The following is a 23410-nucleotide window of genomic DNA, read 5'->3' as shown; positions in this document are numbered from 1 at the left end:
GTTTTTGCCAATGGTCACACAACTCAGCTTTCCATTCAGAATGGAAGCAAGCTCTTCCAATACTATTATAGCCATCATGTTCTCATTCCTAATTATTCATGAAGTGGAGTACATACTGCACAGTCATTTAGATTGCATCTTCAGCCTAAAATCTTGTCCATGTTAGTGGAATTAAGAAGTGCTTCTATGTACACGCACTGAATATGTAATAGGGTTGCAGAATTTTGACTTGACAGAATGGGTTTTTAGCTTAAGGGTGTGTAGATGAAATGCAAGGTGTGTGTTCATGGAGTGCTTCAAGTGTAAAATCTGTATGATTTGTGGAGTTAAAGGCTAATTTTGCCTACGAGAAAGAAAAGTACTACAGAAGAATTATAAAGGATTGGCACATTGGCTGCCTTTGCTGATGACACAGTTGGCTAATTTGTAATGCATTGGTCTATTAAGTTGCAGAGTGTGGTTGAACTTGGTTAGGAGACTTGGTGCCTGTTTCTGTGTCCTGCTGAAGACAAGGACGGCTTGATACCACTGTCAAAGCCCAGTTTATTGAGAAAAGCATCCAGGAAAGAAGAAGTGTTGAGTCGAAAGTGGTTCTCCTCCAATTTCTCTCCACTTGCTCGAAATGCAGAGCCTCCATTATAGCACAGAACAGAGTGTTAAAGTCGGGGATGGAAGAGGATGAAAATGGGAAGTTTACTTATGGAGAGAACTGAGAAATGTCCTGTTTGCAGACACCAGTGTTTGACGATTGAATACATTTAAATATTGCCTCTAGACTGCAGTGTTTATCTGTCCCTCAGTGGCCTAATGGATAAGGCACTGGCCTCGTAAGCCAGGAATTGTGGGTTTGAGTCCCATTTGAGATGAAAACCAATATCCACTCTTACTTTTCCAGAAACATTTATATATTTATTACATGCTTCCGCTCAGAATCTTATGAGGTATTAGGAACTTTGAAATGGTACCATTTTACTTCTGTACTCTTCAGGGTCATGTTGGTGTTCTGAAACTACAAAGTAGATTTTTAAACACCTATCTTTGTCAGATGCAACTTTGACCCGGCAGAAGATATTCCTTTGGAAAAAATTATTTGAATTGGATTGGTGGAACTGTTGTTTCTAGAGGTGGTGACAGGCTTTCAGCTACTTGAATAGGGCAAGTCAGGATTCATGAAACATATACAACCTTTGAGCGTGTGTAAATTGGCATATCCAGAAAGGAGCAGTTTGTACTACTGTCAAAACAGTTTCTCTCCACTTCTGGAAATATCCAGAACTATGTAAAGCATACAACTGAGCTTTAATCTCATGAAGAAAGAGGTTTAAATGCAAAAAAGAAAACAAAAGCTTATCGTACTGGTGACATTCTCATTATATCGATTCCAAAAGAGTGCTTTAATTGAAAGGAGCTGAAAAAACACAATGGGATGTAAACCTAAATAACTATCAATATCATATTTCCCATCCTTGCATACCACCTACATTATAAAAATAAGCACAGCAGGACATATGACCGCGTGGCCTAATGGATAAGGCGTCTGACTTCGGATCGGAAGATTTAGGGTTCCAGTCCCTTCGTGGTCGGTTTTTGCCAATGGTCACACAACTCAGCTTTCCATTCAGAATGGAAGCAGGCTCTTCCAGTACTCTTATAGCCATCATGTTCTCATTCCTAATTATTCATGAAGTGGAGTACATACTGCACAGTCATTTAGATTGCATCTTCAGCCTAAAATCTTGTCCATGTTAGTGGCATTAAGAAGTGCTTCTATGTACACCCACTGAATATGTAATAGGGTTGCAGAATTTTGACTTGACAGAATGGGTTTTTAGTTTAAGGGTGTGTAGATGAAATGCAAGGTGTGTAAGTATGTGTTCATGGAGTGCTTCAAGTGTAAAATCTGTATGATTTGTGCAGTTAAAGTGCTAATTTTGCCTACGAGAAAGAAAAGTACTACAGAAGAATTATAAAGGATTGGCACATTGGCTGCCTTTGCTGATGACACAGTTGGCTAATTTGTAAAGCATTGGTCTATTAAGTTGCAGAGTGTGGTTGAACTTGGTTAGGAGACTTGGTGCCTGTTTCTGTGTCCTGCTGAAGACAAGGACGGCTTGATACCACTGTCAAAGCCCAGTTTATTGAGAAAAGCATCCAGGAAAGAAGAAGTGTTGAGTCGAAAGTGGTTCTCCTCCAATTTCTCTCCACTTGCTCGAAATGCAGAGCCTCCATTATAGCACAGAACAGAGTGTTAAAGTCGGGGATGGAAGAGGATGAAAATGGGAAGTTTACTTATGGAGAGAACTGAGAAATGTCCTGTGTGCAGACGATTGAATACATTTAAATAATGCCTCTAGAATGCAAGTGTTTATCTGTCCATCAGTGGCCTAATGGATAAGGCACTGGCCTCCTAAGCCAGGGATTGTGGGTTCGAGTCCCATCTGAGATGAAAACCAATATCCACTCTTACTTTTCCAGAAAAATTTATATATTTATTACATGCTTCCGCTCAGAAGCTTATGAGGTAATAGGAACTTTGAAATGGTACCATTTTACTTCTGTACTCTTCAGGGTCATGTTGGTGTTCTGAAACTACAAAGTAGATTTTTAAACACCTATCTTTGTCAGATGCAACTTTGACCCGGCAGAAGATATTCCTTTGGATAAAATTATTTGAATTGGATTGGTGTAACTGTTGTTTCTAGAGGTGGTGACAGGCTTTCAGCTACTTGAATAGGGCAAGTCAGGATTCATGAAACATATACAACCTTTGAGCGTGTGTAAATTGGCATATCCAGAAAGGAGCAGTTTGTACTACTGTCAAAACAGTTTCTCTCCACTTCTGGAAATATCCAGAGCTATGCAAAGCATACAACTGAGCTTTAATCTCATGAAGAAAGAGGTTTAAATGCAAAAAAGAAAACAAAAGCTTATCATACTGGTGACATTCTCATTATATCGATTCCAAAAGAGTGCTTTAATTGAAAGGAGCTGAAAAAACACAATGGGATGTAAACCTAAATAACTATCAATATCATATTTCCCATCCTTGCATACCACCTACATTATAAAAGTAAGCACAGCAGGACATATGACCGTGGCCTAATGGATAAGGCGTCTGACTTCGGATCAGAAGATTGAGAGTTCGAGTCCCTTCGTGGTCGGTTTTTGCCAATGGTCACACAACTCAGCTTTCCATTCAGAATGGAAGCAGGCTCTTCCAATACTCTTATAGCCATCATGTTCTCATTCCTAATTATTCATGAATTGGAGTACATACTGCACAGTCATTTAGATTGCATCTTCAGCCTAAAATCTTGTCCATGTTAGTGGCATTAAGAAGTGCTTGTATGTACACGCACTGAATATGTAATAGGGTTGCAGAATTTTGACTTGACAGAATGGGTTTTTAGCTCAAGGGTGTGTAGATGAAATGCAAGGTGTGTAAGTATGTGTTCATGAAGTGCTTCAAGTGTAAAATCTGTATGATTTGTGCAGTTAAAGTGCTAATTTTGCCTACGAGAAAGAAAAGTACTACAGAAGAATTATAAAGGATTGGCACATTGGCTGCCTTTGCTGATGACACAGTTGGCTAATTTGTAATGCATTGGTCTATTAAGTTGCAGAGTGTGGTTGAACTTGGTTAGGAGACTTGGTGCCTGTTTCTGTGTCCTGCTGAAGACAAGGACGGCTTGATACCACTGTCAAAGCCCAGTTTATTGAGAAAAGCATCCAGGAAAGAAGAAGTGTTGCGTCGAAAGTGGTTCTCCTCCAATTTCTCTCCACTTGCTCGAAATGCAGAGCCTCCATTATAGCACAGAACAGAGTGTTAAAGTTGGGGATGGAAGAGGATGAAAATGGGAAGTTTACTTATGGAGAGAACTGAGAAATGTCCTGTGTGCAGACACCAGTGTTTGACGATTGAATACATTTAAATATTGCCTCTAGACTGCAGTGTTTATCTGTCCCTCAGTGGCCTAATGGATAAGGCACTGGCCTCCTAAGCCAGGAATTGTGGGTTTGAGTCCCATTTGAGATGAAAACCAATATCCACTCTTACTTTTCCAGAAAAATTTATATATTTATTACATGCTTCCGCTCAGAATCTTATGAGGTATTAGGAACTTTGAAATGGTACCATTTTACTTCTGTACTCTTCAGGGTCATGTTGGTGTTCTGAAACTACAAAGTAGATTTTTAAACACCTATCTTTGTCAGATGCAACTTTGACCCGGCAGAAGATATTCCTTTGGAAAAAATTATTTGAATTGGATTGGTGGAACTGTTGTTTCTAGAGGTGGTGACAGGCTTTCAGCTACTTGAATAGGGCAAGTCAGGATTCATGAAACATATACAACCTTTGAGCGTGTGTAAAATGGCATATCCAGAAAGGAGCAGTTTGTACTACTGTCAAAACAGTTTCTCTCCACTTCTGGAAATATCCAGAACTATGTAAAGCATACAACTGAGCTTTAATCTCATGAAGAAAGAGGTTTAAATGCAAAAAAGAAAACAAAAGCTTATCGTACTGGTGACATTCTCATTATATCGATTCCAAAAGAATGCTTTAATTGAAAGGAGCTGAAAAAACACAATGGGATGTAAACCTAAATAACTATCAATATCATATTTCCCATCCTTGCATACCACCTACATTATAAAAATAAGCACAGCAGGACATATGACCGCGTGGCCTAATGGATAAGGCGTCTGACTTCGGATTGGAAGATTTAGGGTTCGAGTCCCTTCGTGGTCGGTTTTTGCCAATGGTCACACAACTCAGCTTTCCATTCAGAATGGAAGCAGGCTCTTCCAGTACTCTTATAGCCATCATGTTCTCATTCCTAATTATTCATGAAGTGGAGTACATACTGCACAGTCATTTAGATTGCATCTTCAGCCTAAAATCTTGTCCATGTTAGTGGCATTAAGAAGTGCTTCTATGTACACCCACTGAATATGTAATAGGGTTGCAGAATTTTGACTTGACAGAATGGGTTTTTAGTTTAAGGGTGTGTAGATGAAATGCAAGGTGTGTAAGTATGTGTTCATGGAGTGCTTCAAGTGTAAAATCTGTATGATTTGTGCAGTTAAAGTGCTAATTTTGCCTACGAGAAAGAAAAGTACTACAGAAGAATTATAAAGGATTGGCACATTGGCTGCCTTTGCTGATGACACAGTTGGCTAATTTGTAAAGCATTGGTCTATTAAGTTGCAGAGTGTGGTTGAACTTGGTTAGGAGACTTGGTGCCTGTTTCTGTGTCCTGCTGAAGACAAGGACGGCTTGATACCACTGTCAAAGCCCAGTTTATTGAGAAAAGCATCCAGGAAAGAAGAAGTGTTGAGTCGAAAGTGGTTCTCCTCCAATTTCTCTCCACTTGCTCGAAATGCAGAGCCTCCATTATAGCACAGAACAGAGTGTTAAAGTCGGGGATGGAAGAGGATGAAAATGGGAAGTTTACTTATGGAGAGAACTGAGAAATGTCCTGTGTGCAGACGATTGAATACATTTAAATAATGCCTCTAGAATGCAAGTGTTTATCTGTCCATCAGTGGCCTAATGGATAAGGCACTGGCCTCCTAAGCCAGGGATTGTGGGTTCGAGTCCCATCTGAGATGAGAACCAATATCCACTCTTACTTTTCCAGAAAAATTTATATATTTATTACATGCTTCCGCTCAGAAGCTTATGAGGTAATAGGAACTTTGAAATGGTACCATTTTACTTCTGTACTCTTCAGGGTCATGTTGGTGTTCTGAAACTACAAAGTAGATTTTTAAACACCTATCTTTGTCAGATGCAACTTTGACCCGGCAGAAGATATTCCTTTGGAAAAAATTATTTGAATTGGATTGGTGGAACTGTTGTTTCTAGAGGTGGTGACAGGCTTTCAGCTACTTGAATAGGGCAAGTCAGGATTCATGAAACATATACAACCTTTGAGCGTGTGTAAATTGGCATATCCAGAAAGGAGCAGTTTGTACTACTGTCAAAACAGTTTCTCTCCACTTCTGGAAATATCCAGAACTATGTAAAGCATACAACTGAGCTTTAATCTCATGAAGAAAGAGGTTTAAATGCAAAAAAGAAAACAAAAGCTTATCGTACTGGTGACATTCTCATTATATCGATTCCAAAAGAGTGCTTTAATTGAAAGGAGATGAAAAAACACAATGGGATGTAAACCTAAATAACTATCAATATCATATTTCCCATCCTTGCATACCACCTACATTATAAAAATAAGCTGAGCAGGACATATGACCGCGTGGCCTAATGGATAAGGCGTCTGACTTCGGATCGGAAGATTTAGGGTTCGAGTCCCTTCGTGGTCGGTTTTTGCCAATGGTCACACAACTCAGCTTTCCATTCAGAATGGAAGCAGGCTCTTCCAGTACTCTTATAGCCATCATGTTCTCATTCCTAATTATTCATGAAGTGGAGTACATACTGCACAGTCATTTAGATTGCATCTTCAGCCTAAAATCTTGTCCATGTTAGTGGCATTAAGAAGTGCTTCTATGTACACCCACTGAATATGTAATAGGGTTGCAGAATTTTGACTTGACAGAATGGGTTTTTAGTTTAAGGGTGTGTAGATGAAATGCAAGGTGTGTAAGTATGTGTTCATGGAGTGCTTCAAGTGTAAAATCTGTATGATTTGTGCAGTTAGAGTGCTAATTTTGCCTACGAGAAAGAAAAGTACTACAGAAGAATTATAAAGGATTGGCACATTGGCTGCCTTTGCTGATGACACAGTTGGCTAATTTGTAAAGCATTGGTCTATTAAGTTGCAGAGTGTGGTTGAACTTGGTTAGGAGACTTGGTGCCTGTTTCTGTGTCCTGCTGAAGACAAGGACGGCTTGATACCACTGTCAAAGCCCAGTTTATTGAGAAAAGCATCCAGGAAAGAAGAAGTGTTGAGTCGAAAGTGGTTCTCCTCCAATTTCTCTCCACTTGCTCGAAATGCAGAGCCTCCATTATAGCACAGAACAGAGTGTTAAAGTCGGGGATGGAAGAGGATGAAAATGGGAAGTTTACTTATGGAGAGAACTGAGAAATGTCCTGTGTGCAGACGATTGAATACATTTAAATAATGCCTCTAGAATGCAAGTGTTTATCTGTCTACAGTGGCCTATTGGATAAGGCACTGGCCTCCTATGCCAGGGATTGTGGGTTCGAGTCCCATCTGAGATGAAAACCAATATCCACTCTTACTTTTCCAGAAAAATTTATATATTTATTACATGCTTCCGCTCAGAAGCTTATGAGGTAATAGGAACTTTGAAATGGTACCATTTTACTTCTGTACTCTTCAGGGTCATGTTGGTGTTCTGAAACTACAAAGTAGATTTTTAAACACCTATCTTTGTCAGATGCAACTTTGACCCGGCAGAAGATATTCCTTTGGATAAAATTATTTGAATTGGATTGGTGTAACTGTTGTTTCTAGAGGTGGTGACAGGCTTTCAGCTACTTGAATAGGGCAAGTCAGGATTCATGAAACATATACAACCTTTGAGCGTGTGTAAATTGGCATATCCAGAAAGGAGCAGTTTGTACTACTGTCAAAACAGTTTCTCTCCACTTCTGGAAATATCCAGAGCTATGCAAAGCATACAACTGAGCTTTAATCTCATGAAGAAAGAGGATTAAATGCAAAAAAGAAAACAAAAGCTTATCATACTGGTGACATTCTCATTATATCGATTCCAAAAGAGTGCTTTAATTGAAAGGAGCTGAAAAAACACAATGGGATGTAAACCTAAATAACTATCAATATCATATTTCCCATCCTTGCATACCACCTACATTATAAAAATAAGCACAGCAGGACATATGACCGTGGCCTAATGGATAAGGCGTCTGACTTCGGATCAGAAGATTGAGGGTTCGAGTCCCTTCGTGGTCGGTTTTTGCCAATGGTCACACAACTCAGCTTTCCATTCAGAATGGAAGCAGGCTCTTCCAATACTCTTATAGCCATCATGTTCTCATTCCTAATTATTCATGAATTGGAGTACATACTGCACAGTCATTTAGATTGCATCTTCAGCCTAAAATCTTGTCCATGTTAGTGGCATTAAGAAGTGCTTGTATGTACACGCACTGAATATGTAATAGGGTTGCAGAATTTTGACTTGACAGAATGGGTTTTTAGCTCAAGGGTGTGTAGATGAAATGCAAGGTGTGTAAGTATGTGTTCATGAAGTGCTTCAAGTGTAAAATCTGTATGATTTGTGCAGTTAAAGTGCTAATTTTGCCTACGAGAAAGAAAAGTACTACAGAAGAATTATAAAGGATTGGCACATTGGCTGCCTTTGCTGATGACACAGTTGGCTAATTTGTAAAGCATTGGTCTATTAAGTTGCAGAGTGTGGTTGAACTTGGTTAGGAGACTTGGTGCCTGTTTCTGTGTCCTGCTGAAGACAAGGACGGCTTGATACCACTGTCAAAGCCCAGTTTATTGAGAAAAGCATCCAGGAAAGAAGAAGTGTTGAGTCGAAAGTGGTTCTCCTCCAATTTCTCTCCACTTGCTCGAAATCAAGAGCCTCCATTATAGCACAGAACAGAGTGTTAAAGTCGGGGATGGAAGAGGATGAAAATGGGAAGTTTACTTATGGAGAGAACTGAGAAATGTCCTGTGTGCAGACGATTGAATACATTTAAATAATGCCTCTAGACTGCATGAGTTTATCTGTGCCTCAGTGGCCTAATGGATAAGGCACTGGCCACCTAAGCCAAGGATTGTGGGTTAGAATCCCATTTGAGGTGGAAACCAATATTCACTCTTACTTTTCCAGAAAAATTTATATATTTATTACATGCTTCCGCTCAGAAGCTTATGAGGTATTAGGAACTTTGAAATGGTACCATTTTACTTCTGTACTCTTCAGGGTCATGTTGGTGTTCTGAAGCTACAAAGTAGATTTTTAAACACCTATCTTTGTCAGATGCAACTTTGACCCGGCAGAAGATATTCCTTTGGAAAAAATGATTTGAATTGAATTGGTGTAACTGTTGTTTCTAGAGGTGGTGACAGGCTTTCAGCTACTTGAATAGGGCAAGTCAGGATTCATGAAACATATACAACCTTTGAGCGTGTGTAAATTGGCATATCCAGAAAGGAGCAGTTTGTACTACTGTCAAAACAGTTTCTCTCCACTTCTGGAAATATCCAGAACTATGTAAAGCATACAACTGAGCTTTAATCTCATGAAGAAAGAGGATTAAATGCAAAAAAGAAAACAAAAGCTTATCATACTGGTGACATTCTCATTATATCGATTCCAAAAGAGTGCTTTAATTGAAAGGAGCTGAAAAAACACAATGGGATGTAAACCTAAATAACTATCAATATCATATTTCCCATCCTTGCATACCACCTACATTATAAAAATAAGCACAGCAGGACATATGACCGTGGCCTAATGGATAAGGCGTCTGACTTCGGATCAGAAGATTGAGGGTTCGAGTCCCTTCGTGGTCGGTTTTTGCCAATGGTCACACAACTCAGCTTTCCATTCAGAATGGAAGCAGGCTCTTCCAATACTCTTATAGCCATCATGTTCTCATTCCTAATTATTCATGAATTGGAGTACATACTGCACAGTCATTTAGATTGCATCTTCAGCCTAAAATCTTGTCCATGTTAGTGGCATTAAGAAGTGCTTGTATGTACACGCACTGAATATGTAATAGGGTTGCAGAATTTTGACTTGACAGAATGGGTTTTTAGCTCAAGGGTGTGTAGATGAAATGCAAGGTGTTTAAGTATGTGTTCATGAAGTGCTTCAAGTGTAAAATCTGTATGATTTGTGCAGTTAAAGTGCTAATTTTGCCTACGAGAAAGAAAAGTACTACAGAAGAATTATAAAGGATTGGCACATTGGCTGCCTTTGCTGATGACACAGTTGGCTAATTTGTAAAGCATTGGTCTATTAAGTTGCAGAGTGTGGTTGAACTTGGTTAGGAGACTTGGTGCCTGTTTCTGTGTCCTGCTGAAGACAAGGACGGCTTGATACCACTGTCAAAGCCCAGTTTATTGAGAAAAGCATCCAGGAAAGAAGAAGTGTTGAGTCGAAAGTGGTTCTCCTCCAATTTCTCTCCACTTGCTCGAAATCAAGAGCCTCCATTATAGCACAGAACAGAGTGTTAAAGTCGGGGATGGAAGAGGATGAAAATGGGAAGTTTACTTATGGAGAGAACTGAGAAATGTCCTGTGTGCAGACGATTGAATACATTTAAATAATGCCTCTAGACTGCATGAGTTTATCTGTGCCTCAGTGGCCTAATGGATAAGGCACTGGCCACCTAAGCCAAGGATTGTGGGTTAGAATCCCATCTGAGGTGGAAACCAATATTCACTCTTACTTTTCCAGAAAAATTTATATATTTATGACATGCTTCCGCTCAGAAGCTTATGAGGTATTAGGAACTTTGAAATGGTACCATTTTACTTCTGTACTCTTCAGGGTCATGTTGGTGTTCTGAAGCTACAAAGTAGATTTTTAAACACCTATCTTTGTCAGATGCAACTTTGACCCGGCAGAAGATATTCCTTTGGAAAAAATGATTTGAATTGAATTGGTGTAACTGTTGTTTCTAGAGGTGGTGACAGGCTTTCAGCTACTTGAATAGGGCAAGTCAGGATTCATGAAACATATACAACCTTTGAGCGTGTGTAAATTGGCATATCCAGAAAGGAGCAGTTTGTACTACTGTCAAAACAGTTTGTCTCCACTTCTGGAAATATCCAGAACTATGTAAAGCATACAACTGAGCTTTAATCTCATGAAGAAAGAGGTTTAAATGCAAAAAAGAAAACAAAAGCTTATCGTACTGGTGACATTCTCATTATCTCGATTCCAAAAGAGTGCTTTAATTGAAAGGAGCTGAAAAAACACAATGGGATGTAAACCTAAATAACTATCAATATCATATTTCCCATCCTTGCATACCACCTACATTATAAAAATAAGCACAGCAGGACATATGACCGCGTGGCCTAATGGATAAGGCGTCTGACTTTGGATCAGAAGATTGAGGGGTCGAGTCCCTTTGTGGTCGGTTTTTGCCAATGGTCACACAATGCCAGCTTTCCATTCAGAATGGAAGCAGGCTCTTCCAATACTCTTATAGCCATCATGTTCTCATTCCTAATTATTCATGAAGTGGAGTACATACTGCACAGTCATTTAGATTGCATCTTCAGACTAAAATCTTGTCCATGTTAGTGGCATTAAGAAGTGCTTCTATGTACACTCACTGAATATGTAATAGGGTTGCAGAATTTTGACTTGACAGAATGGGTTTTTAGCTCAAGGGTGTGTAGATGAAATGCAAGGTCAAGTCAAGTCAAGTCAGAGAATTTATATAGCGCACTACATACCCAGAGGGTCTCAAGGCGCTTAGAAAGGGGAGGAGGATTACTTGTCAAATATCCACGTTTTAAGTTGCTTTCTGAATGCTAGGTGGTTCTGGGTAAGGCGAAGGTAAGCGGGGAGTGAGTTCCATGTTTTAGCAGCCAGGTATGAGAAGGATCTGCCTCCCATGGTGGTCTTGTTGAGGCGAGGTACAGTGGCGAGGGCTTGGCTGGAAGAACGTAGTTGGCGGGAGGGGGTGTAGAAGGACAGTCGTGAGTTGAGGCATTCTGGTCCGATGTCGTAGAGTGATTTGTGTGCGTGGGTTAGCAGTCGGAAAGTGATCCTCTTATTGACGGGTAGCCAGTGGAGGTCTTTAAGGTGACCAGAGATGTGTTCGTTGCGTGGGATGTCTAATATGATCCTGGCTGAGGCGTTTTGGATTCGTTGAAGTTTCTTCTGGAGTTTAGCGGTAGTACCTGCGTAGAGGGTGTTTCCGTAGTCCAGTCGGCTCGTGACCAGAGCATGGGTGACTGTTTTCCTTGTTTCGGTGGGGATCCAGCGAAATGTTTTTTTGAGCATGCGAAGAATGTTGAAGCAGGATGAGGATACGGCGCTGACTTGTCTGTTCATTGAGAGTGAAGAATCCAGGATGACGCCTAGGTTCCGTGCGTGGTCTGTCGGGATGGGTGCTTTTCCAAGGGCTTCCGGCCACCAAGAGTCGTCCCATGGAGAGGGGGATGTACCTAAGATGAGGACTTCTGTTTTGTCTGAGTTCAGTTTCAGACGGCTTTGTTTCATCCATTCGGCAACTTCTTTCATTCCTTCGTGTAGGTTAGTTTTGGCGGTGCTGGGGTCATTGGTGAGAGAAAGGATTAGTTGAGTGTCATCCGCGTAAGAGATGATGTTGAGGTTGTGTTGGCGGGCGATGGCCGCGAGGGGGCTCATGTATACGTTGAAGAGGGTGGGGCTGAGTGAGGATCCTTGTGGTACGCCACAGATGACTTCAGTGGCCTCGGACTTGAATGGTGGGAGGCGGACTCTCTGGGTTCTTCCGGTGAGGAACGAGGTGATCCATTCAAGTGCTTTTCCTTGTATTCCGATGTTATTGAGGCGTTGTAAAAGGGTGCTGTGGCAGACTGTGTCGAATGCTGCAGAGAGGTCTAGGAGGATGAGGGCGACTGTGTCTCCATTGTCCAGTAGAGTTCGAATGTCGTCTGTTGCTGCGATGAGGGCGGTCTCAGTGCTGTGTTTTGCTCGGAAGCCAGATTGTGAGGAGTCGAGGGATTTGTTGGCTTCGAGGAAAGCGGCGAGCTGGTTGTTGACAGCTTTCTCGATGACTTTGGCCGGGAATGGAAGGAGCGAAATGGGGCGGTAATTTTTGAGTTCGGTGGGGTCCGCTGTGGGTTTTTTCAGAAGGGCGGTGAGTTCAGCGTGTTTCCAGTCTTCCGGGAAGGTGGCGGAGTTGAAGGAGCAGTTGATGACGTCTCGGAGGTGCGGTGCTATGACGGAGTCTGCTTTGTTGAAGATGTGGTGAGGACATGGGTCTGTGGGGGATCCTGAGTGGATGGAATTCATCAGGCGGATTGTGTCCTCAGTGGAGATTGGGTTCCAGTTGTTAAGGGTGTTCACGGGGGAGAATGTTCAGCAAATGGTAGGGTGGGTTGGTCTCCGGGTTGGTGGTCGAAGCTGTTGTGGATGTCTGCAATCTTGTTGTGGAAGAATGAGGCTAGGGAGTCGCAGAGGGCTTGAGAGGGGGTGATGTCGTTGGAGTTGGCCGAGGGATTGGAAAATTCCTTGACGATGTTGAAAAGTTCCTTGCTGTTGTGGGCGTTGTTGTCAAGTCGATCCTTGAATGCTGTTTTCTTGGCCTTTCGGATTAGTTGGTGGTGAGTGCGGGTGGCGTTTTTGAAGGCGTCCTTGGTGCTAGTGGGTGGGTCTTTTTTCCAGGCCTTTTCAAGGGAGCGGCAGAGTTTCTTGGACTTCTTAAGATCATCGTTGAACCATGAGGCCTTCTTGCTGCCAGGTTTGCTTTGACGTTTTTTCAGTGGTGCTAAGGTGTCGGCGGTGTTGGATAACCATAGGGTGAGGTTGGCGGCGGCTTGGTTTGGGTTGGAAGAGTGGGCTGGGGTGTTTAGAAGGAGTGATGCGGAGATCTGGTCCGTAGTGATTTTGTTCCAGTTTCTTTGCAGAGTTGGTTGGAGGTGGTTGGTGGGTTTTGGTTTGTTGTAGGTGAAGTGGACGCAGCTGTGGTCAGTCCAGAGGAGATCCGTAGTGTGGCTGAAGGAGACATGATTGCTGGAGGTGAAGATGGGGTCGAGTGTGTGACCTGCGATGTGGGTGGGGGAAGTGACTAGTTGTTTAAGTCCGAGGTTGGCGAGGTTGTCTAAGAGGGTGGTGGTGTTGCGGTCGTTGATCTTTTCAAGGTGAAAGTTGAGGTCTCCCAGAAGGATGTAGTCTTTGGAGGGGAGCGCGTGTGGGGTGATGAAGTCCGTGATGTCTTCACTGAATTTTGCGCGGGGTCCTGGTGGTCTGTAGAGGAGGGTGCCTCTGAGTGTGGTCTTGGGGTCGATGTGGATCTGGAAGTGAAGGTGTTCGGAGTTAGCGAGGTTGGCGTCAGAGCTGGTTGAGATGCGGATTGATTTCTTATGGACGATAGCGATTCCTCCTCCTGTGCGGCCGGTGCGGTCCTTGCGTGTGATCTTATAGTCTTAAGGGATGGCAATGGTGATGTCTGGGGCGGAGGAAGCGTTCATCCATGTTTCTGTTAGGAAGGCGACGTCTGGAGAGATGGTGTCTAGTAGATTCCATAGGTCAATGGCGTGTCTGTGGACCGATCGAGTGTTGAGAAGGATGCACTGTAGGTGGTTGGGGTCGGGAATCTGTGTTGTGGTTGTAGCGGAGATGTTGTCGGTGCCGATGAATTTGCAGGAGTAGCAAGAGAAAGGTCCATGGGTGTGTCCAGGGGCGGCTTGGACGCAGTTGGGGGCGCGACCGGGGTTAAGGGCTAGGAGGGTGGCGGCATCGTAGGTAATGCGGGGGGCTGGGAGGGACGGGGGCCAGGGGGCATGGTGCTGGGCGTGGTCCAGGCGCGGACGGGCGTAGACGGGCTGTATGTGTTCGTATGTGTATGTGTTCGTATGACGTAGTATGTGTTCATGAAGTGCTTCAAGTGTAAAATCTGTATGATTTGTGCAGTTAATGTGCTAATTTTGCCTATGAGAAAGAAAAGTACTACAGAAGAATTATAAAGGATTGGCACATTGGCTGCCTTTGCTGATGACACAGTTGGCTAATTTGTAAAGCATTGGTCTATTAAGTTGCAGAGTGTGGTTGAACTTGGTTAGGAGACTTGGTGCCTGTTTCTGTGTCCTGCTGAAGACAAGGACGGCTTGATACCACTGTCAAAGCCCAGTTTATTGAGAAAAGCATCCAGGAAAGAAGAAGTGTTGAGTCGAAAGTGGTTCTCCTCCAATTTCTCTCCACTTGCTCGAAATCAAGAGCCTCCATTATAGCACAGAACAGAGTGTTAAAGTCGGGGATGGAAGAGGATGAAAATGGGAAGTTTACTTATGGAGAGAACTGAGAAATGTCCTGTGTGCAGACGATTGAATACATTAAAATAATGCCTTTAGACTGCATGTGTTTATCTGTGCCTCAGTGGCCTAATGGATAAGGCACTGGCCTCCTAAGCCAGGGATTGTGGGTTCGAATCCCATCTGAGGTGAAAACCAATATTCACTCTTACTTTTCCAGAAAAATTTATATATTTATTACATGCTTCCGCTCAGAAGCTTATGAGGTATTAGGAACTTTGAAATGGTACCATTTTACTTCTGTACTCTTCAGGGTCATGTTGGTGTTCTGAAGCTACAAAGTAGATTTTTAAACACCTATCTTTGTCAGATGCAACTTTGACCTGGCAGAAGATATTCCTTTGGAAAAAATGTTTTGAATTGGATTGGTGTAACTGTTGTTTCTAGAGGTGGTGACAGGCTTTCAGCTACTTGAATAGGGCAAGCCAGGATTCATGAAACATATACAACCTTTGAGCGTGTGTAAATTGGCATATCCAGAAAGGAGCAGTTTGTACTACTGTCAAAACAGTTTCTCTCCACTTCTGGAAATATCCAGAACTATGTAAAGCATACAACTGAGCTTTAATCTCATGAAGAAAGAGGTTTAAATGCAAAAAAAACAACCAAAAGCTTATCATACTGGTGACATTCTCATTATATCGATTCTAAAAGAGTGCTTTAATTGAAAGGAGCTGAAAAAACACAATGGGATGTAAACCTAAATACCTATCAATATCATATTTCCCATCCTTGCATACCACCTACATTATAAAAATAAGCACAGCAGGACATATGACCGCGTGGCCTAATGGATAAGGCGTCTGACTTTGGATCAGAAGATTGAGGGTTCGAGTCCCTTCGTGGTCGGTTTTTGCCAATGGTCACACAATGCCAGCTTTCCATTCAGAATGGAAGCAGGCTCTTCCAATACTCTTATAGCCATCATGTTCTCATTCCTAATTATTCATGAAGTGGAGTACATACTGCACAGTCATTTAGATTGCATCTTCAGACTAAAATCTTGTCCATGTTAGTGGCATTAAGAAGTGCTTCTATGTACACTCACTGAATATGTAATAGGGTTGCAGAATTTTGACTTGACAGAATGGGTTTTTAGCTTAAGGGTGTGTAGATGAAATGCAAGGTGTGTAAGTATGTGTTCATGGAGTGCTTCAAGTGTAAAATCTGTATGATTTGTGCAGTTAAAGTGCTAATTTTGCCTACAAGAAAGAAAAGTACTACAGAAGAATTATAAAGGATTGGCAAATTGGTTGCCTTTGCTGGTGACACAGTTGGCTAATTTGTAATGCATTAGTATATTAAGTTGCAGACTGTGGTTGAACTTGGTTAGGAGACTTGGTGCCTGTTTCTGTGTCCTGCTGAAGACAAGGACGGCTTGATACCACTGTCAAAGCCCAGTTTATTGAGAAAAGCATCCAGGAAAGAAGAAGTGTTGAGTCGAAAGTGGTTCTCCTCCAATTTCTCTCCACTTGCTCGAAATGCAGAGCCTCCATTATAGCACAGAACAGAGTGTTAAAGTCGGGGATGGAAGAGGATGAAAATGGGAAGTTTACTTATGGAGAGAACTGAGAAATGTCCTGTGTGCAGACACCAGTGTTTGACGATTGAATACATTTAAATAATGCCTCTAGACTGCAGTGTTTATCTGTCCCTCAGTGGCCTAATGGATAAGGCACTGGCCTCCTAAGCAAGGAATTGTGGGTTCGATTCCCATCTGAGATGAAAACCAATATCCACTCTTACTTTTCCAGAAAAATTTATATATTTATTACATGCTTCCGCTCAGAATCTTATGAGGTATTAGGAACTTTGAAATGGTACCATTTTACTTCTGTACTCTTCAGGGTCATGTTGGTGTTCTGAAACTACAAAGTAGATTTTTAAACACCTATCTTTGTCAGATGCAACTTTGACCCGGCAGAAGATATTCCTTTGGAAAAAATTATTTGAATTGGATTGGTGTAACTGTTGTTTCTAGAGGTGGTGACAGGCTTTCAGCTACTTGAATAGGGCAAGTCAGGATTCATGAAACATATACAACCTTTGAGCGTGTGTAAATTGGCATATCCAGAAAGGAGCAGTTTGTACTACTGTCAAAACAGTTTCTCTCCACTTCTGGAAATATCCAGAGCTATGTAAAGCATACAACTGAGCTTTAATCTCATGAAGAAAGAGGTTTAAATGCAAAAAAGAAAACAAAAGCTTATCATACTGGTGACATTCTCATTATATCAATTCCAAAAGAGTGCTTTAATTGAAAGGAGCTGAAAAAACACAATGGGATGTAAACCTAAATAACTATCAATATCATATTTCCCATCCTTGCATACCACCTACATTATAAAAATAAGCACAGCAGGACATATGACCGCGTGGCCTAATGGATAAGGCGTCTGACTTCGGATCAGAAGATTGAGGGTTCGAGTCCCTTCGTGGTCAGTTTTTGCCAATGGTCACACAACTCAGATTTCCATTCAGAATGGAAGCAGGCTCTTCCAATACTCTTATAGCCATCATGTTCTCATTCCTAATTATTCATGAAGTGGAGTACATACTGCACAGTCATTTAGATGGCATCTTCAGCCTAAAATCTTGTCCATGTTAGTGGCATTAAGAAGTGCTTCTATGTACACACACTGAATATGTAATAGGGTTGCAGAATTTTGACTTGACAGAATGGGTTTTTAGCTTAAGGGTGTGTAGATGAAATGCAAGGTGTGTGTTCATGGAGTGCTTCAAGTGTAAAATCTGTATGATTTGTGCAGTTAAAGTGCTAATTTTGCCTACGAGAAAGAAAAGTACTACAGAAGAATTATAAAGGATTGGCACATTGGCTGCCTTTGCTGATGACACAGTTGGCTAATTTGTAATGCATTGGTCTATTAAGTTGCAGAGTGTGGTTGAACTTGGTTAGGAGACTTGGTGCCTGTTTCTGTGTCCTGCTGAAGACAAGGACGGCTTGATACCACTGTCAAAGCCCAGTTTATTGACAAAAGCATCCAGGAAAGAAGAAGTGTTGAGTCGAAAGTGGTTCTCCTCCAATTTCTCTCCACTTGCTCGAAATGCAGAGCCTCCATTATAGCACAGAACAGAGTGTTAAAGTCGGGGATGGAAGAGGATGAAAATGGGAAGTTTACTTATGGAGAGAACTGAGAAATGTCCTGTGTGCAGACACCAGTGTTTGACGATTGAATACATTTAAATATTGCTTCTAGACTGCAGTGTTTATCTGTCCCTCAGTGGCCTAATGGATAAGGCACTGGCCTCCTAAGCCAGGAATTGTGGATTCGAGTCCCATTTGAGATGAAAACCAATATCCACTCTTACTTTTCCAGAAAAATTTATATATTTATTACATGCTTCCGCTCAGAATCTTATGAGGTATTAGGAACTTTGAAATGGTACTATTTTACTTCTGTACTCTTCAGGGTCATGTTGGTGTTCTGAAACTACAAAGTAGATTTTTAAACACCTATCTTTGTCAGATGCAACTTTGACCCGGCAGAAGATATTCCTTTGGAAAAAATTATTTGAATTGGATTGGTGTAACTGTTGTTTCTAGAGGTGGCGACAGGCTTTCAGCTACTTGAATAGGGCAAGTCAGGATTCATGAAACATATACAACCTTTGAGCGTGTGTAAATTGGCATATCCAGAAAGGAGCACTTTTTTACTACTGTCAAAACAGTTTCTCTCCACTTCTGGAAATATCCAGAACTATGTAAAGCATACAACTGAGCTTTAATCTCATGAAGAAAGAGGTTTAAATGCAAAAAAGAAAACAAAAGCTTATCGTACTGGTGACATTCTCATTTTATCGATTGCAAAAGAGTGCTTTAATTGAAAGGAGCTGAAAAAACACAATGGGATGTAAACCTAAATAACTATCAATATCATATTTCCCATCCTTGCATACCACCTACATTATAAAAATAAGCACAGCCAGACTTATGACCGCGTGGCCTAATGGATAAGGCGTCTGACTTCGGATCTGAAGATTTAGGGTTCGAGTCCCTTCGTGGTCGGTTTTTGCCAATGGTCACACAACTCAGCTTTCCATTCAGAATGGAAGCAGGCTCTTCCAATACTCTTATAGCCATCATGTTCTCATTCCTAATTATTCATGAAGTGGAGTACGTACTGCACAGTCATTTAGATTGCATCTTCAGCCTAAAATCTTGTCCATGTTAGTGGCATTAAGAAGTGCTTCTATGTACACCCACTGAATATGTAATAGGGTTGCAGAATTTTGACTTGACAGAATGGGTTTTTAGTTTAAGGGTGTGTAGATGAAATGCAAGGTGTGTAAGTATGTGTTCATGGAGTGCTTCAAGTGTAAAATCTGTATGATTTGTGCAGTTAAAGTGCTAATTTTGCCTACGAGAAAGAAAAGTACTACAGAAGAATTATAAAGGATTGGCACATTGGCTGCCTTTGCTGATGACACAGTTGGCTAATTTGTAAAGCATTGGTCTATTAAGTTGCAGAGTGTGGTTGAACTTGGTTAGGAGACTTGGTGCCTGTTTCTGTGTCCTGCTGAAGACAAGGACGGGTTGATACCACTGTCAAAGCCCAGTTTATTGAGAAAAGCATCCAGGAAAGAAGAAGTGTTGAGTCGAAAGTGGTTCTCCTCCAATTTCTCTCCACTTGCTCGAAATGCAGAGCCTCCATTATAGCACAGAACAGAGTGTTAAAGTCGGGGATGGAAGAGGATGAAAATGGGAAGTTTACTTATGGAGAGAACTGAGAAATGTCCTGTGTGCAGACACCAGTGTTTGACGATTGAATACATTTAAATATTGCTTCTAGACTGCAGTGTTTATCTGTCCCTCAGTGGCCTAATGGATAAGGCACTGGCCTCCTAAGCCAGGAATTGTGGATTCAAGTCCCATTTGAGATGAAAACCAATATCCACTCTTACTTTTCCAGAAAAATTTATATATTTATTACATGCTTCCGCTCAGAATCTTATGAGGTATTAGGAACTTTGAAATGGTACTATTTTACTTCTGTACTCTTCAGGGTCATGTTGGTGTTCTGAAACTACAAAGTAGATTTTTAAACACCTATCTTTGTCAGATGCAACTTTGACCCGGCAGAAGATATTCCTTTGGAAAAAATTATTTGAATTGGATTGGTGTAACTGTTGTTTCTAGAGGTGGCGACAGGCTTTCAGCTACTTGAATAGGGCAAGTCAGGATTCATGAAACATATACAACCTTTGAGCGTGTGTAAATTGGCATATCCAGAAAGGAGCACTTTTTTACTACTGTCAAAACAGTTTCTCTCCACTTCTGGAAATATCCAGAACTATGTAAAGCATACAACTGAGCTTTAATCTCATGAAGAAAGAGGTTTAAATGCAAAAAAGAAAACAAAAGCTTATCGTACTGGTGACATTCTCATTTTATCGATTGCAAAAGAGTGCTTTAATTGAAAGGAGCTGAAAAAACACAATGGGATGTAAACCTAAATAACTATCAATATCATATTTCCCATCCTTGCATACCACCTACATTATAAAAATAAGCACAGCCAGACTTATGACCGCGTGGCCTAATGGATAAGGCGTCTGACTTCGGATCTGAAGATTTAGGGTTCGAGTCCCTTCGTGGTCGGTTTTTGCCAATGGTCACACAACTCAGCTTTCCATTCAGAATGGAAGCAGGCTCTTCCAATACTCTTATAGCCATCATGTTCTCATTCCTAATTATTCATGAAGTGGAGTACATACTGCACAGTCATTTAGATTGCATCTTCAGCCTAAAATCTTGTCCATGTTAGTGGCATTAAGAAGTGCTTCTATGTACACCCACTGAATATGTAATAGGGTTGCAGAATTTTGACTTGACAGAATGGGTTTTTAGTTTAAGGGTGTGTAGATGAAATGCAAGGTGTGTAAGTATGTGTTCATGGAGTGCTTCAAGTGTAAAATCTGTATGATTTGTGCAGTTAAAGTGCTAATTTTGCCTACGAGAAAGAAAAGTACTACAGAAGAATTATAAAGGATTGGCACATTGGCTGCCTTTGCTGATGACACAGTTGGCTAATTTGTAAAGCATTGGTCTATTAAGTTGCAGAGTGTGGTTGAACTTGGTTAGGAGACTTGGTGCCTGTTTCTGTGTCCTGCTGAAGACAAGGACGGCTTGATACCACTGTCAAAGCCCAGTTTATTGAGAAAAGCATCCAGGAAAGAAGAAGTGTTGAGTCGAAAGTGGTTCTCCTCCAATTTCTCTCCACTTGCTCGAAATGCAGAGCCTCCATTATAGCACAGAACAGAGTGTTAAAGTCGGGGATGGAAGAGGATGAAAATGGGAAGTTTACTTATGGAGAGAACTGAGAAATGTCCTGTGTGCAGACACCAGTGTTTGACGATTGAATACATTTAAATAATGCCTCTAGACTGCAGTGTTTATCTGTCCCTCAGTGGCCTAATGGATAAGGCACTGGCCTCCTAAGCAAGGAATTGTGGGTTCGAGTCCCATCTGAGATTAAAACCAATATCCACTCTTACTTTTCCAGAAAAATTTATATATTTATTACATGCTACCGCTCAGAATCTTATGAGGTATTAGGAACTTTGAAATGGTACCATTTTACTTCTGTACTCTTCAGGGTCATGTTGGTGTTCTGAAACTACAAAGTAGATTTTTAAACACCTATCTTTGTCAGATGCAACTTTGACCCGGCAGAAGATATTCCTTTGGAAAAAATTATTTCAATTGGATTGGTGTAACTGTTGTTTCTAGAGGTGGTGACAGGCTTTCAGCTACTTGAATAGGGCAAGTCAGGATTAATGAAACATATACAACCTTTGAGCGTGTGTAAAATGGCATATCCAGAAAGGAGCAGCTTGTACTACTGTCAAAACAGTTTCTCAGCACTTCTGGAAATATCCAGAACTATGTAAAGCATACAACTGAGCTTTAATCTCATGAAGAAAGAGGTTTAAATGCAAAAAAGAAAACAAAAGCTTATCGTACTGGTGACATTCTCATTATATCGATTCCAAAAGAGTGCTTTAATTGAAAGGAGCTGAAAAAACACAATGGGATGTAAACCTAAATAACTATCAATATCATATTTCCCATCCTTGCATACCACCTACATTATAAAAATAAGCACAGCAGGACATATGACCGTGTGGCCTAATGGATAAGGCGTCTGACTTTGGATCAGAAGATTGAGGGTTCGAGTCCCTTCGTGGTCGGTTTTTGCCAATGGTCACACAACTCAGCTTTCCATTCAGAATGGAAGCAGGCTCTTCCAATACTCTTATAGCCATCATGTTCTCATTCCTAATTATTCATGAAGTGGAGTACATACTGCACAGTCATTAAGATTGCATCTTCAGCCTAAAATCTTGTCCATGTTAGTGGCATTAAGAAGTGCTTCTATGTACACCCACTGAATATGTAATAGGGTTGCAGAATTTTGACTTGACAGAATGGGTTTTTAGTTAAAGGGTGTGTAGATGAAATGCAAGGTGTGTAAGTATGTGTTCATGGAGTGCTTCAAGTGTAAAATCTGTATGATGTGTGCAGTTAAAGTGCTAATTTTGCCTACGAGAAAGAAAAGTACTACAGAAGAATTATAAAGGATTGGCACATTGGCTGCCTTTGCTGATGACACAGTTGGCTAATTTGTAAAGCATTGGTCTATTAAGTTGCAGAGTGTGGTTGAACTTGGTTAGGAGACTTGGTGCCTGTTTCTGTGTCCTGCTGAAGACAAGGACGGCTTGATACCACTGTCAAAGCCCAGTTTATTGAGAAAAGCATCCAGGAAAGAAGAAGTGTTGAGTCGAAAGTGGTTCTCCTCCAATTTCTCTCCACTTGCTCGAAATGCAGAGCCTCCATTATAGCACAGAACAGAGTGTTAAAGTCGGGGATGGAAGATGATGAAAATGGGAAGTTTACTTATGGAGAGAACTGAGAAATGTCCTGTGTGCAGACGATTGAATACATTTAAATAATGCCTCTAGAATGAAGGTGTTTATCTGTCCCTCAGTGGCCTAATGGATAAGGCACTGGCCTCCTAAGCCAGGGATTGTGGGTTCGAGTCCCATCTAAGATGAAAACCAATATCCACTCTTACTTTTCCAGAAAAATTTATATATTTATTACATGCTTCCGCTCAGAAGCTTATGAGGTATTGGGAACTTTGAAATGGTACCATTTTACTTCTGTACTCTTCAGGGTCATGTTGGTGTTCTGAAACTACAAAGTAGATTTTTAAACACCTATCTTTGTCAGATGCAACTTTGACCCGGCAGAAGATATTCCTTTGGAAAAAATTATTTGAATTGGATTGGTGTAACTGTTGTTTCTAGAGGTGGTGACAGGCTTTCAGCTACTTGAATAGGGCAAGTCAGGATTCATGAAACATATACAACCTTTGAGCGTGTGTAAGTTGGCATATCCAGAAAGGAGCAGTTTGTACTACTGTCAAAAC

General features: G+C 41.2%; 4 non-coding genes across 4 annotated transcripts; all 4 read left to right on the top strand.

Annotated features, from left to right (window-relative positions):
- Window positions 1–15015: 15015 nt before the first annotated feature.
- On the top strand, window positions 15016–15088 carry TRNAR-CCU (transfer RNA arginine (anticodon CCU)). Its single transcript has one exon. It is a non-coding gene; the product is annotated as a tRNA-Arg (tRNA).
- Window positions 15089–15733: 645 nt separating this feature from the next.
- TRNAQ-UUG (transfer RNA glutamine (anticodon UUG)) lies at window positions 15734–15806 on the top strand. Its single transcript has one exon. It is a non-coding gene; the product is annotated as a tRNA-Gln (tRNA).
- A 1520-nt stretch (window positions 15807–17326) lies between these two features.
- On the top strand, window positions 17327–17399 carry TRNAR-UCG (transfer RNA arginine (anticodon UCG)). Its single transcript has one exon. It is a non-coding gene; the product is annotated as a tRNA-Arg (tRNA).
- Window positions 17400–22096: 4697 nt separating this feature from the next.
- On the top strand, window positions 22097–22169 carry TRNAQ-UUG (transfer RNA glutamine (anticodon UUG)). Its single transcript has one exon. It is a non-coding gene; the product is annotated as a tRNA-Gln (tRNA).
- Window positions 22170–23410: the final 1241 nt, after the last annotated feature.

This window comes from Lissotriton vulgaris, chromosome 5 (genome assembly GCF_964263255.1).
Source record: "Lissotriton vulgaris chromosome 5, aLisVul1.2, whole genome shotgun sequence".
Lineage (NCBI taxonomy): Eukaryota > Metazoa > Chordata > Amphibia > Caudata > Salamandridae > Lissotriton > Lissotriton vulgaris.
Note: the sequence above shows the minus strand (reverse complement) of the source record. Positions and strands in the feature narration are given on the sequence as shown.